This window comes from Protopterus annectens, chromosome 9.part0 (genome assembly GCF_019279795.1).
Source record: "Protopterus annectens isolate FY-2018-M chromosome 9.part0, PAN1.0, whole genome shotgun sequence".
In the NCBI taxonomy this organism is placed as follows: domain Eukaryota; kingdom Metazoa; phylum Chordata; order Ceratodontiformes; family Protopteridae; genus Protopterus; species Protopterus annectens.
In genome coordinates this window covers 600,707,999-600,724,250 of record NC_056743.1, presented here as the reverse complement: position 1 = coordinate 600,724,250, position 16,252 = coordinate 600,707,999, and the positions used below count along the sequence as shown (strand labels likewise).

Here is a 16,252-nt window from a genome sequence, read left to right as displayed (position 1 = left end):
TATGTAGAGAACTGAAATAGATTATGTATAGTATCAGAAGGCTTAGTTGTAGGAAAAGGGGAGGTGGTTGAAACATGATTTTCTGATCCTCTTGTAATATGGCTAAGGATAAAAGAAAACAAAGAATATTTGAAAATAGGCAAAGGAATAAAAAAGAAAGAAAGGAAAAGATTAGTAATACAGTTATGGAAAGATCATATTACTGTGAGAGCATTTTATAAACATTGGTCTGAATGGTGGATGATATTTAAGGAAAATATAAAAAATGTTTTTTACAGTGGCAATATGATATGAGAAAAGTAGAGAAAGAAAAATGTAAAAAAATATGCACTGGAAGATTTAGAATAGAGTAATAGTACTTTGACAAAGAAAAATGAATTATGTGAAAGAAATTAAGAAAAATACAATAATTGTTATATAAGCAAAGACATTTTTACAAGGGAAAAAGAGGAGTATATAGTTATTTAAGCAGATTAGTAAAAGAAGATGATAGTGTAATGAGAGAAATAAAAAATGTAAAAGGATAAATGGAAGGATTATGAATAGTGTAGTACATGTGCAAGAAATGTTTAAAGAAAAAAGAAGGTAGAGAAAAAAATTGGAAAGTAAAAAAAGTTATCAGAAAAAGAGACTAAAGAATTGGAAAAGGAGATTTCTTTAAATGAGCTAGATAAAGTATTATGACAAGTAAGTATAGATTTGACTGCAGGCCCAGATGGAATTAGGGTATGAAATGTATAAAAATATAAGGGATTGGCAAAAAATATGTTTTAAAGATCTTGAATGAATGGTTAAATGAAGGTTTTAAGTATAAAACGTTTTGTAGTGGAATAGTTAAATTCATATGAAAGAAGGAAAATAGAAGAGAATTAAAAATGGAGACAAACAGTATTGAATAATGATTATAAACTCCATGAAAGTAATAAGAGATTTGAAACTAAAATGGAAAATATGGAAGATAGCATATACATTATAAAGGGGAAGGGTCATTAAGAATTAAGAGAAATTGTGGATGATGTGAACAGAAAAGAAGTGAAAAGCATGATAGGAGATCTTAAGGCATTTGACACAATTAGACATGAAATGTTTTAGGTAGTAATGAAAGAATATAATATCAGTAAGAAAGTTAGGAAGTTATATATGAAAGCATATAATAATAGTAAAGTAAAAATATTTGTAAATGGCTGGTTAAGCCAAGAGGTACATATGAAGAGTGATGTAAGATAGGGGTATCCATAGAGTTATATACTCTTTGCATTAGTTATGAATGTGGTAATGTGTGAAATTTACAGAGTGAAGGAGGTGGGGATATATAACACCGGATTCACTTCAGATTATCGAGTTACCAAAAACTCGAAACCTGTATGGTCGAGACCATATGCTCGAGTTTTTGGAAACTTGAAAATCTAAAGTGAATTAAAAAAACATACAAAGCATTAAAACAACGTTTCTGTAGGGGGGCAAGCCCCCCTGCCACCCCCCCCACACACACACCCTACTTAAATATACCAACTCCGAGATTGCACTACAGAGAAGAAAAGGAAAATCTCCTGTTCCACGCTATATGCAGATGCACAGAACGAGAGGTTTCCCATGTCCTCGCTGTAGTGCGATTTCGGAGTTTGCATATGTAAGTAGTAGATGATGTGGGGGTGCAGGAGGCTTTCCCCCTGCAGAAACGTCACTTTAACGTTTTGTATGTTTTTTTTTTATTCACTTTAGATTTTCTAGTTTCCAAAAACTCGATGATATGGTCTCGACCATATGAGTTTCGAGTTTTTGGTAACTCTCTAATCTGAAGTGCGCCCATAACACCTGAAGGGTCAATAATTTCAATTCTGTTAACATATGCAGATGATGTAATTGCATAAAAAAATTTGGATAAAAGGTAATCATTTACAGAAGTAAGTATCTAAAGATGATAGGGATGGCTTTAAATAAAGAAAAAAGTAAAGGTTTAGGTGATATAGCAAATGTCAGGGGTGTATGTTTTACAATGAGTGAAATTTCTGTTTCGGTATAAAATTTGGGAATGAAGATGTAAGCAGAATTCAGTGGGAAAACACTAAAAGAAATAAAGCAAGCATGCCTTTTCTGGAGAACATATAAATTATATTTCAGAAAAAAAGGTTTATTTGATAAATTCAGTACTGACGGGAAAAAAATAGCATACTTAGCAAGTGTATTTATGTTGCCAACCGCATTTGAAAATTAATTATTGCAGATCATATATTTTTTTCATTTATATGGGGTTCTAGATTAAACCCAGTAAAAAAAAAAGAGATCTGTATGTAAATAAGGAAGGAGGAGGTTTAGTGTTCAGTAATCCAGTGGTATACACTGCATCATTAAATTTGTACAAAGTGTTAAAGTGGATAAATTAAAATGATGAGAGATTAGTAGCAAAACTGTAAATATAAGTATGATAAATTTGGGGTATGGTGAAAATAATAATAAAAGAGAAATGAAGAAAAAAATGTTATCCAGAAAAATATTTTTGTAGAAAATAAAAATTGATAATATAGAAAAAGTAGAAAAGTAAGTTATATGAATATAATAAAACATTACTATGTAAAACCATCAGAAAATCTGACAAATGAAAAAAATTAAAGCAATAAAAATAAGAAGCAAATTGTGTAATCAGAAAATAGAATGTCAAGATTCTTTGTGGAGACTAGTAATCGATAAATTGCCAATAAAATGAAACATGTCAAAAAGAAAAGTGATAGAATATGTTTACATTGTCAAGAAGAGGCGGAAACTACAGAACATGTGTTTTTGAAATATGAAATTGTTAAATGTGAAAGTTAACTGTAATGTTAATGTAAAAGTGAAGGGGAAAATGTGTAAAGAATATTTTTTGAAGATAGAAAAGAAGTAGATAAAATAAATGTGGATATGATTAAATATGGATATTGTAAGAATAGAAGTAAAGAATATTTTAGAAGAGTGGATAAAAAGCTATTTTATGTTATATGGAGTGAAAGAATAAATGAAATGTTTAATGGTAAATGGATTTCAGCAACAATATTAAGTAAAATCAAATGGAGGTTATGGAAGAAGTAGTGGGAGTCTAATATGGATGAAAATTTAGCATGATTGTTAAGGAAATTATGAATGTGTAAACAGATTTGTACTTATATAAATATTTATAAATTTATAAATATTTTGTAAATTAAGAGTGGACTCTCTAATAAAGTTTCATCTGAAGGATGATATACCCCCCTAATGCTGCACTGCAATGCATCTTTAATCCATTCACGTGTAATTTTATTAGAACCCACCATCATCGGGTCTACCAACATCAAAGATGAATGCGCTGCTTGTTGTGCCACTGACACCATATTGTGGAAATGATGATGGTGATCCTGGTACTCAATGTATTTAAGCCTGTCTGGAGACCAGGGGTTCAGCACTGATAACAGACATCACAACTTTTAAAGTAGTACACTAATAAGGGTTATACACACTCCTACTCTGTGCAGGCTTGCTGTGGAATCCTCGGAGATTGCCTGGCAATCAGAGCTGACTGAGAGTGTCTTGTATCCCATTTGTGCAAAATACCCTGTCTTATTAGTTGAGCAAGTCGGCTGTAGGTCTGCATAAATGAATACTAGGCAGGGGCACCTTTCTGGACCTTATTTATAGGTGAATTGTGCCATAAATAGATTAGATTTTTGCTGCACAGAAAAATATAGAACAGTGGATGTCTTCTCCATTGAATGGATAGGCAGCAGATGTCTTTCTATGTTTTCTGTGTTATCTTTCAGTCTCCTTCTCCCCAGTTCAATTCAGAAAGTAAGTGTGGATGCCAAAATTCTGATGATAGCACTCCTTTGGACAAGGCATTGTTGTTTCTCCATAATGATGCAGAGTATTACAGGAAGAGGCCAGTAATCCTGCATCTGTATGTGCTGCTCTAGATCGAATGCAGGGTGTCTTCGGCTTACCCCAACACACACACAGTCAAACTGACTTGGTGGATAAGGGTTTACTTTAACCCTGTTCATTCTTCAGATACATGTTCTCAGAGAACATGCTAAAAATTATTCATGAAGCTAGACAACCTAGTATTATAAAGTCTTGCTTAGCCAAATAGAAAAGTTTCTCTATACCATGCAATTAGCAGGGGTACAACGATTTCTGCTGTACTTAACCCGTTGGCAACAGGACTAGCTTCAGTGAAGTGATATCTATGTCCTGTATTAGCCTGGCTACCCATGGCTCTATGTGTGGCTGCCAATACCACCGGTTAAAAAGTTGATTAGATGGATTCTCCATTTGATGCCCATTAGAAGAGTAGTGACTTCACCATGGAACTTAACGTTGTGATAAATTAACTGAAGCATCCTTTGAGTCATCCACCACTGTCCCCTCAAGTTCTTGATGTAAAAGAAAAAAAATGTTCTGGTGGCAGCTAATACTGTATGAGGAATTTATGAAGTTCATGCCCTTATGTGTAGAGAGCCTTTTGTGGTCTTCCATGATGTAAAGAGTCAGTCTGCATACCAGCACATCATTTTTGTAATCCACATAAAGGAGAAAGGGTCTTGCATTCCTTAGAGTTTTACTGATGTATTTTATTTTTTGCTAGTAAAAAAGGGAACACATTTTTCACACAGACTGTATTAAAGTAGGTATCTCACTGTGTTGCTTCCTGCTATTGCCCATGGTTTAGAGTCATATCAGGCCTCATTCTTTTAGAGCCAAAGTGACTACTGTTGCTTTCAATACAGGGGAAAGTACTCCAGCTGTTCTGAAGGGAAAGCACATGGTCCTCTCTGCACAACTTTTTTAGGCACTGTCAATTTGACATTTTATCCATGGAAGAGCTGGTTTTGACTCTCCCTTCCTTCAAGGAGTTATGCAGTCTGACTCAAGAAAGCAGCTATCTCCCAAAATAAGTTAACACTATGAGTCTTCCATAAGGTTATGACTGCAGCAATGATCGATATGAAGAGCATAACACAGTTGTAAGGAACTTGCTATAACAGTATGTTTGTGTAGGGTCACTCTTGTAGTGAAGGTTCCCTTCTTTCCACTTCCCTTATGCAATTGGTCATACAAGATATAGGATGGGTACCAGTCCCCTTACCCTTCTCCTTTACGTGCCACTTGTATGGATTCTCCTATTCTAGCTTTCCTTGGTGAACCAGGGTTCTTTGGTTGACCTGGCCTAGGCTGTGTAGAGCATTTTATGGGAAGGTTCTTTGGAAGCCTGGTGAACTATGCAAGGAGTACCCTTATGATCCCCTTACCTGGGGCTTAAGTAAAGAAAGGCACATATGGCATGGACTGACAATCTCCCTTTATACTGGGAATGTGGTAACATACTTGGAAAGAAGTCAATTGTGCAGGAAGAAGGGTCCAAAGTTCTGGAAGTCAGGCTAGATGTTAGACTTAACCTGCTGCTCAAATATTGAAAGGTTATGACTGCAGATGTGAACTTGCTGTATCATCTAATATTATGGCAATTTCCTTTCACTCTTGGATTTAGTTTACCTTTAGAGACAGTAAAGGAAATAAAGGAAAGTAGTGAATGGAATTGTGAAGATGGCTGAAGAATTTGAGGTACAAAATGTGGAGAGACTGACAGAATTTGAAATAGACATTCAAAGCAGTCAGTATGAGATGGTATGAATGCAAATTTCTGGTAGTTGAACAACTGCTTTCCACATCCTCACTTCAGTGTTTGCAGTTACTGACAAAATGTTTGCTCTTTTTAGAATATCAGAGGCATTGCTAATACATAGTCATCCATCTTTTAACAATTACCACTTCAAAGAACTTTGTGAATGTCAAGTAATTATACACAGAAGAGTAACCTGGTGACTCATGGAGCCTGAGTAGCTCAACAGGTAGCACACTCACTATTGATGGAAGATCAGAAGGGATTAGTTTCTGTTCCCAAACCAAGATGATGTTCTTCATCTCACATTGCTGCAGTCCTAACACTTGGGTAGTCCGCTGTCCCTCGGTCGGCCCGAATATCAGAGTATAAGGCTGACGTCGGTCAAGGCGCATTTGACTGACATCAGAACGTCAGGGTACAAATGCGCATGACCGACGTCATATCCTCAGTCTTTTTTGCCGCATGGTCCGATGCAGAAGCAGTGTTGCAAGTGCCGTTCGGCGTTCTGAAATTTTTCGAATTCGGAGTTTCAGACCGAAGTCAGAGTTGGTTAAGTACCCCGTTGGGGAATATTTTGGTTTTTTCTTGCCTCAGTGGTTTACCGGATGTCAGAAAAAGTGAATAACTGTATTTCTTAATTTTCCATAAGGATAGAGTATCTTTACGTACTAATCCTTCCTTTATGCCTAAAGTGGTTTCTAGTGTGGCTTTAAACCAAACTATTCATTTGCCTACTTTTTATGCAAATTATTTGGACAGAACTAAAGGGTTCAGACAATCTCAGCAGTTATTAGTTTCTTTTGCTTTGTGCTCTCAGGGCAAGCCCGTGTCAGAACAAACTATTTCTAAGTGGATTGGATTTTGCATTGCTTTCTGTTATTCCCATCATGGCAAAGAGATTCCAGCTGGGATTAGGCCTCATTCCACTAGGGCTACTGCCACTTCAACAGCTTTTTGAGGGGTGGCTACTAAGGATATTTTGGAGGCAGCCACTTGGAGTTCAGTGCATACCTTCTCTAGGCATTACCACCTTCCACTGTACTCTAAATCCAGGGCTGGTTTTGCCACTGCTGTGTTGCAGGGCATTTTGGCAGCTCCTGCTTCATTATAGTTTAGCCATCCTCCCTTACCTCTGCTTTGGGATTCTACCCAAGTGTTAGGACTGCAGCAATGTGAGATGAAGAACATAGTACAGTTTTGTACCTACCATAAATGTAGATGTTCGAAGATCCACATTGCTGCAGTCCAATTTACCCTCCCTCCTTCCCCTCTGTAGTTTGAGGTGGTTGTGTGGGTTGGGTTATCCATCTGAGGTATAATTGTATAATTGTATATATTGTATATATTGTACATATTTTAGGTGTTAGGCTGGTTGGTTGTTTAGTTGTTGTCTATGGGTTTTGACCTTTCTTTTTAGGGTCTTCTGACATCTGGGGCAAGAAAAGACTGAGGATATGACGTCGGTCATGCCCATTTGTACCCTGACGTTCTGATGTCAGTCAAATGCGCCTTGACCGACGTCAGCCTTATACTCTGATATTCGGGCCGACAGAGGGACAGCGGACTACCCAAGTGTTAGGACTGCAGCAATGTGGATCTTCGAACATCTACATTTATGGTAGGTACAAAACTGTACTTTTAATTTTCCATTACTGACCCTGAGGTACAGCATAAGGACGTGTATCAACCTTCTGATGAGACATTACATACTCCATTTGCCTGAGTTAATGGTAGCTCAGGTAGATGTTAAAGGTTCCATGGCACTCAACGAAAAGCATACGGGAAGTTGCCATGTGCCCTGCCAATTTTCCCCTAATCATTATGAATATCTTCTTGGGTCTCAATTGCAAAAATGTTAATTAGCCTAGGGGGAGTAACTCCATCAACTAATTGTAAATAATCTGTTTGCTAGTGGAATGTTTTATGCAGAATGTTAGCAAAGTATAAGAATTGCAGTTCCATGTGGATTAACTGAAAACAGTTAAACAGCATATTTGGAGTGTATAGGACAGGTACTCATCCTAATGCTGGAGCTACAGCAGCCAGTCTGCTGTTTGAACAGAACTTCAAAAATGGGATTTCTTGCATAACCATGCACTGGGATAGGAATGATGAAGAGATTAGGATGAGAGAAAGACCATATGAGAATGTATGCTGAAACTAGAAAAAAGGCCTTAGAAGTTGCAGATTTTTTTGTTTATTTTCAAAAAAGCAACTTTTCACGAGAAGTGCTGAACAGCTCAAGCATGACTCTTAATGTAGTTTGTTGCCCTACCAGACAAATGAGATAAAAAGCTTAATGATTACTTATGACAGGTCCGGAACAACTGCGAGTTGTGGATATCAAATCTGGATACAAACGGCAGCTTACACAACACGCTAAATGCCACCACTCACAGCAAGAATCCAGCATACACAGGCAATAAAAGGAAAAAGTCCAAACTGCTACGAAGATCCAAACTTCTTTTAATACAAAAATCTTTTAATACAAAAATCTTCTTTTAATACAAAAATGAATTCTGTGTTCTGATGAAGCTCGCCTTAGCGAGTGAAAGCGCTAAACCATTTTTGCCGTTTGTATCCAGATTACTTATGACAGGTAGAAGACACTATCACCAGTAATTTCTCTTTTCTCTACCTGTAGTGTGACATGGGGGTACATAGGAACAGTACAATGCTAGGCAAGCAATCATGTGGACCATAAGATGCCTATCCCGTATACACCTTTAAGAAGATACATTTTAATTTTTTGTGTGCCTTTTCAAGCACTTACGTGCTTGCCTCCCAAATTGAGCAGGGCTGACATGGCAGTACTGATTTAAATGTGTCTGTACCGACCCAGTCATCAAGTTTAGCCTTAAAGGTAATCAAAGTAGTACTTTGTTTGACCTCTACTGGTAGCTTATTTACTAGGCTGGGAATACATTGAGTTAGGAACCTGTCTCAACAAGTGAGTCTTATTTTTCTTGTACATTTAGGTCCCTTGGGTGATAGTGTATAGAGCCAGTGTATAGAGCCACTGTTGTTGCAAAGAAAGAGAAGGTCAAGTAGGTCAGAGTCTTGTCTTTCTTGGCTCAAAAAGCAAGACACAGGTCACCTCGGAGCAGCCTCTAGGCTACGGAGTATGAGATGTGTGTTAATCCTTCTGGATAGTCAAAAGTTTTAACTTGGTATATCATCTTTGTTGCCTTTCTAGTTGAGTAGTACACTTCAATTTATGCATACCAAAGGGGTCTTTATATTCATTGATGAGTCTGACATTAGATAAGTGCCGTAGCTGGATGAATAGTGAGAGAAAATCATGACTGTAGTTCATAGGTTCATACTAGGCTATCTGCCCTGGGGCAATTATAAGCCTAGCCCGATTCTGTATGGCTTACGCCACCCCTTGATTTGAGTATACTGTGCCCTTTTTAAGGTTTAGTTTGCTATGCCTCTGTCTAATAGTGACACGGGAGTAATCCCTGGGACAAACCTATGATCCCCCATCCACCTATCGAGATTCTTCTTGAAGAGATTCAGTGAGGTGCTCTGCCTCACATGAACTGGAATTCTATTCCAGGGCAAAGGGAGCCTCTGGGTTATGAACCTGTCCCTCCAGCAAGTTCTATTTATTTCTGTGCTGAGGTTCAAGTCCCTCGAGCGTGTGGCTCTAAGGGATTTAGATTTACTGAGGTGGAGCAAGTCCATTAATTCTGGATTTGACATAGCTTTGTATGTCAGGCGCAGATCGCCTCGAAGTAGGCGGTATGCAACTGAGTAGAGCTGGAGTTTTTTTAACCGAGCAGCATATGGCATCTGTTTGTGACCCTTGATCCTCTTGGTGAGATACTTTTGGGGTCTTTCTAATCGCTGCATGTGTCGGGTAAGGTACATCCCAAAAGGGGCATTGTATTCTATGATGGGCCTGATGAGGGATGAATAAAGGGGCACGATTACCTCTCTTGATCTAGATGTGAAACCCTTCGTGATGAGGTGGGCTATGTAGAAGGTCTTTCTAACCACTTTGGCAATGTGGTTTTCAAAAGAGAGATTGCTATCAACTTGGGTTCCCAGGTCCCTAACAACTTTCTCTGTACTTAATGGGTTTCCGCCTATGTGGTAATTTGTGGGCACATTGTTTTTGCCAAAGGGTATGACTATACATTTTTTGGCATTTAGCTTTAAACCATGGTGCTGGCACCAGTTGTCTGTCTCTGTAAGACCTTTTTGAAGGATGTTTGTGTCAGCTGGAGAGTTGATTATGGCACCCAGTTTGCAGTCGTCTGCGAACTTGGTGAGCCATAGTCCTCCCACGTTTGCCTGTACCTCGGAAAAGTATATACTGAACAAGAGTGGTCCCAGGACAGAACCCTGTGGGACGCCACTTGTGACCGGTTTCGAGTCTGACATGGCTCCAGCAACTCTCACTCTGTGGGTTCTGTCTTTGAGCCAGTTTGTGACCCATCTTGTGACATAGGGGTTTATATTTAAGCTGGATAGCTTATCTATGATGCCCGAGTGGGGTATTGTGTCAAATTCCTTTGCAAGGTTCAGATAGGCTGTGTGGACTACCTTCCCTTCATCTATGGCTTTGGTGATTGTTTTGAAGAAGTCAACCAGGTTCAAAAGGCAGGATCTGCCCTTGACAAAGCCGAACTGGGTAGGATCTAGTATCTGTAGATCCCCAATGTCTTTGTTTATGAGCTCCATGATGATCCTCTCCATAACCTTGCAGACTAAGCTAGTCAGGCTTATGGGGCGATAGTTTCCAGGGTCCGTAGAGGCTCCACCTTTGTGGAGTGGGACCACTGTTGCTGTACGCCATTCTGTGGGCACATATCCTGTAGTGAGGCTGAGATTGTATAGCTGTTTTATTTGAGGGATTAGTTCCTCTTGGAGTTCATGTAGGACGCAACCTGGGACACCATCTGGTCCCATGGAAGCAGTGTTTTTTTGCTTTGGAGAGGGCAGCCTTCACCTGAGCATCAGAGATGTTTGGGAGGCAGCCCTCTGCCGGGATGGATACTTGCTCTTTTGGGGGGGAGAAGTTTGCACTGAACCTGTCTGCCAGGATATTGGCGATGTCTGTGGGTTCAGTGTATTTTTTGTCATTTAGAAACAACTCAGAACAAGTCTGGGAGTTGCATCCCTGGTTCCTAACATAACTGAAAAAAGCCTTATGATTGTCTTTGGTGTCCTGTGCAATTTTTCTCTCGAAGGTGGCCTTGGAGGATTTTATGAGGGATCGTAATTTTTTGCTAGTACTGATCAGAGATGCCTTCCCTATTAGGGATTTTGCTCTATCATGTAGTAGCTTCCTCCTTCTGTTGTACAGTTTATTTATGGTAGGGGGTCCACCAGACTTTACGCCTGCCTTTGGATGATTGGGTCTTGGTTTTGTTTGGGATAGTGTGATCCATGCATTCCTGGAGATGTCCGTAGAATGCGTTTATATATGATTTTGCAGTTTGGGCCGTAGTTTCCACTGGCCTTGGGGCCTTGAAGGAGTCCACTTTGGTTTTGAGAAGTGAGAAGTTTGCTTTTGAGAAGTTTTTCACTGTGGTTTTCTGGGCTGGGGGTTAGGGTCGGGATGTGGACATCCAGTGAAATTAATTTATGGTCTGATCTTACCAATGAGGGATATACTTCTGGTGTGGAGCATAGAGTCCCCATGTTGGTAATGATCAGGTCTAGTATGTTGTCCCCTCTTGTGGGAGTGGTGACTAGTTGTTCCATAGCATTTGAGTTTATAATTTCCAGGAACCTTTGGGCTAAGGTGCTGGGGCTTGAGTAGTGCTCCCAGTCAATGTTTGGGTAGTTGAAGTCGCCCAATATAATGGTGTTCGGAGAGATCTTCATGTTCTCCAATGTTTTCAGGAAAGCCGAATGGGATTCCTGACTTTGAGAGGGTGGTCTGTAGGATGCTATAAACTGAAAAGCAGTCTTGCCCACTGTTAGTTGCACATGGATGGTCTCCGATACTTCGTGCAATGCCACTAACCTGGAGGTGTGGATATCCTTGATAAATATGGAAACTCCCCCTCCTTTTGTGGTTTGGTCCGGGTTTTGGGGCCGAAAAGCATGATATGAGGTATAGCCTGGTAGTGCTGGGGTGCTCTCTGGAGCCTTGAACCAGGTTTCTGTCACTGCACAGATATCGATGTTCTCCATACTGAGGAGAGCTTTGAGTGCGTGCATCTTGAGATTAAGACTTCTGGCGTTAAGCAGCATTACCCTTAGTTTCTTGTTCCTTGTGCTGTCTATGGGGGTGGGTTTGACTTTTGAGCCTTGCCTAAAAAAGGCACTATGGGGGTGGCAAGAGCCTTTGCCAATATCCGAAAGCCCATTGGTGACAGGTGCAAGCCGTCCCTAAGCAACGTGGCTTGTCGAGCATGTCATCCCAGGCTGACAGACACTGGATCCCCTTTGAATGACACCAAAATGTTAGCCAATTGTTAAAATCGACCATTTTGTCTTTGTACTGTGGCATCATTCTAGGTGAGGGTAAGATGCTGCTCAAGGTCAGGGTCATACCAGCCTGGGCTACATGATCAGAGAGCTCCTCTATGTCTCTTTTCATGTAGTCCAGGGAGGTACGTCTCAGGTAATTCACACCAGCATGTACAATGACTGAGTCATATTTGTATTTTCTTTGGAGTGACCTGAGTGCTTGCGTTATGTGGCGGAACCTAGCACCCGACAGGCAGCTCACCGTGACCTTCTCTTTATTCAGCCTGGTGAGTGGGACGTCAGTGTGTCTGACAATAGAGTCACCTATTACAAGAGTATCAGGTGTGTTATTCAGCCTTAAGGGCTGTGGCTGCTTGGCACACTGACTTTGTGGGCTATGTGTTGTGCGTGTTTTGTTTTGAGGTGGCGTTTGCTTGGATGTCTGCTTTGGAGGTCTCTGTTGCTTAGGTAGATTTTTATTTATAGCCTCCGAGTATGTTTTTGTGTATTTATGTGTTTGGTTCACTGATGTGGTGGGACTATGTGATACTGGAATTGTGTTGTGTGAGGTTACCTTCTCCTCCTGACTGGTTACACCAGTTTTGAGATGAGAGAGCATCTCTCACATATATTTGAACCTGTTTGGAGGAGGAGAGGGTTGTCCGTGTACATGAGACAGTTGTAACATTGCCTCAAAATTCCCAGATTCACCAGCTGGACTGGAGAGGAAACCATTGACTGACCTTTGGACATGCTAGAGTAATATAGGGAAACTGAATTTAAGACGGACCAATAGAGGACAGGGTAATCGTAGAGAGTATAAGACTAAGTAGTGCTTATGGTTTAATAGTGCTAATTTGTAGGATTACTTAATTGGACCAGTGAAGGGCCTTAGAATGAGAATATGGTGTTTAAATTTAAATTAAGAGATAGAGCAGTTCTAAGGGAAAAAGTGAAGAGCAGACTTTGTGGAGCCAGGAATAGTTTAAACCCAATTAGGCGGCACTGCCCGCTGTTGCGCTATGCACAAAACCGCGCAAAAGAGGGTTTTAAGAGAGGAAGATGAAGGAGTTTGGAATTGACCCAAAATGGCCAATAAAACTACAGTTTCAAGTCAGTAACCACTCCCACAGGGGTAGGCAGGCTGCTCAATGTTTTTCACTGCCACTGATCAACAGAGAGACTTCCCTTTAGCCCAAGCAAAAAATGGCCTCCAAGAAACTTACAAACAGTTCAAGAACATCAAGCCTGTAACTGAACTTTTTTAAATCTCAGAAAAGTGGGAAAAAAGCAAGATTGTTTTTGTTTTTTTCAGACATAGCAGAGGTTTACAAGTATCAACAAGTTGTAACAGTGCAGTAAATGACCCCACACGAGTGCTAGGCCAAAGACAGATAAAATGCAAGTTTTGAGAAAAAAACTATTTTAAAAATAAGTGCAAACAGAAAATTCAGTAAACAGCTCTAGGTTGTGCTCTAAATACAGTTACTAATGCAGAAATCAAGTTTAACAAGCCAGAAAATGATCAAAATAGGCGGCTATGCAGAAAAACTTAGCAAATAAACAGAGGAAAAATACTTAAAATCTCAAAAGTGGCTCCTTTCTTCTCTCAGCATTTTCTCCTCTTGGTGGGTGCTTCACCAACAGCCAACAAGCCTGAAAAGACGCCAAAACCACAAGGCAACCAGGTTTTAAGAGAGGAAGATGAAGGAGTTTGGAATTGACCCAAAATGGCCAATAAAACTACAGTTTCAAGTCAGTAACCACTCCCACAGGGGCAGGCAGGCTGCTCAGTGTTTTTCACTGCCACTGATCAACAGAGAGACTTCCCTTTAGCCCAAGCAAAAAATGGCCTCCAAGAAACTTACAAAACAGTTCAAGAACAGCAAGCCTCTAACTGAACTTTTTTAAACCTCAGAAAAGTGGGAAAAAAGCAAGATTTTTTTTGTTTTTTTTGTTTTTTTCAGAGAGAGCAGAGGTTCACAAGTATCAACAAGTTATAACAGTGCAGTAAATGACCCCACACAAGTCTTGATGTTAAGCCAGCAGGTAGTAATTCCAGCTAGTTTACTTGATAATCTTACATTTTACCCCAAAGGCCAACTGCAAGCAGACTTTTTCTGTATTACATTTGGTCATCAGTCACCTAATACAAAATGATGGTATCATTGTTTTACAGATCGTCTGAAAGTAATATGCAGTCAGCTAGTAGCTATAAAATAAATACATGATGACAAATTCATTTTTTTACAGGTGTGACAGAGTTTGACTTCTGTCGTAAAGATTTTCTGTTGATAATTCATTTTTCTTGCTTTATAGAAAATGTTTGAGGAGTTTATGCTTAAAATTGCAAATAATTCTAGTGTCTTGAATGTACCACTGTGGGTATTAATTTGTTAGTATTAGAAACATTACATAATACAGTCTAACTAAAATTAATAGATTCTGTGTAGGACAGTACATCTCCACTGTAGTCCACCAAGAAAGAAAGTAGAAAAGTAATGCCCTATGTTCCTCCACTACCTGGTGTATCAAGTTAAAGAAAAGACCGGTCCTCAAAAATAATGGTCAAAGTAAAGAAACTGCTTTGAAAGTGCTCTGTCAGTTTGTACCTGCAGCTTTGACTTTTACAAGATCTGATAGGTATATACCAATTTATGATTGCATTATCGGAAGACTCACTGTGGTTTTATGAGTCTGTTTCTCCCATAAAAATGCACAGATCGTTCTTTTTTTTTTACTCAAATGATTTTTGATTTTTAAAAAAAGATTTATCATATAGGTTAATACATAGTTTAATGAATGAAACAAGATTACTAACTATATACAATATTTACAATTGGCTTGAAGATTAATTGTAGAATTATCCAATCAGAATAGTGTCATACAAAATAAGAGAATATTTTTTTTTCTTTTTTTTCTAACAATTTTGAAGAGTCTGAGTTCAAGTTTAATGTCTCAATAAGAGGTAATATTTTCTCCCATGGATTATTGTTCCAAAGTTTTGGTGTTATTCTTAGTAGCAGATAGTTCTTGATTGGTTTAGATATAAGATGGACATTCGTCGGCTATGAATCCGGAAGAAAATTCAAAAAGTGAAGACTTGGGAATTGTGCATGAGACAAATTGTGGGGTGGTTTCCCTACTGTAATTAGTTCTATTGCTCTATTTGTGATTCTAAACTGAAGTTCAAAAGTAGTATTTTATTTAAGGATCTGTTAATTTTCTGGGCTGAACCTGATAAAAATCCATGGGAATTTGTACTGTAACCCAGTTAACCAATTATAAATAAATAAATTAAACGCATTTTAAATAGTATCAGTTGATTTCAAGATCTCATGTTTAGTGAATTATTTTAAAGTGTCAGAAAGTTGTTTATTTTGTAAAGTGAAGTATATAAGTTTGGGCGGCGCAGTGGAGCAGCGATTAATGTTGTTGCCTCCCAGCAAGAGGTTCTGCAGTTCGATTGTCAGCTAGGGTGCCTTCTGTGCAGAGTCTGCATATCCTCCCTGCATATGCTTTGGTTTCCTCTGGATACTCCAGTTTCCTCTCACATTCCAAAGACATGCATCTGGAACGTTTCTCCCCGGGTCTTTGCTGAAAGTAGGCTATGTTCTAGTCAGACTTTCCCGGTCAACAAATGTTAAATAAATATGTTGATACTGCTGAAGCTGTTGTGACCTTTAGTTAATAAGTGCCTGTGTATAACATTACCCCTCCCCCGGTGTATATACGTCAGGCTGTCATTTCTGTTTATTGCCTGTGTCCTAGGGTCTGCCCTTCTAAGCTGATTTCAGTGAATTACAGCAATTTATACCACTTTAGGTTAATAAACTTTACATGCTTCATTCATTTAGAGGACTGGATAACTTGCCGTAAATCCTTGTGTTATTTTGGTGATAGCAACTGATGTACAAGTCAAACAGCAATGTTTACATCTATTCTAATATTTCTTATCCTTGGTGTGCGACATTCACTATATCGATTATTCGCTACAGATTAAAGTGTTTTTGTTATATTTGTGCTTGCATCATGACATCTAATGGGTTAAGTGCTTCAGTGCACTTCTGTCATTCTCCTTTTATTAAACTATGGCCCATATAAACCTAGTATATCCCATGCATCCATAGACTTTAATGGACGCAACTTTGCACATACGTGTTGGTATGCCCATTAAAGTCTCTTGGT

General features: G+C 39.0%; 1 protein-coding gene across 1 annotated transcript in view; it reads left to right on the top strand.

The window, feature by feature from the left end:
* Positions 1-16,252, top strand: part of DOCK5 (dedicator of cytokinesis 5) — a gene marked incomplete in the record, with an annotated part of 3,482,443 nt that overhangs the window by 2,219,739 nt on the left and 1,246,452 nt on the right.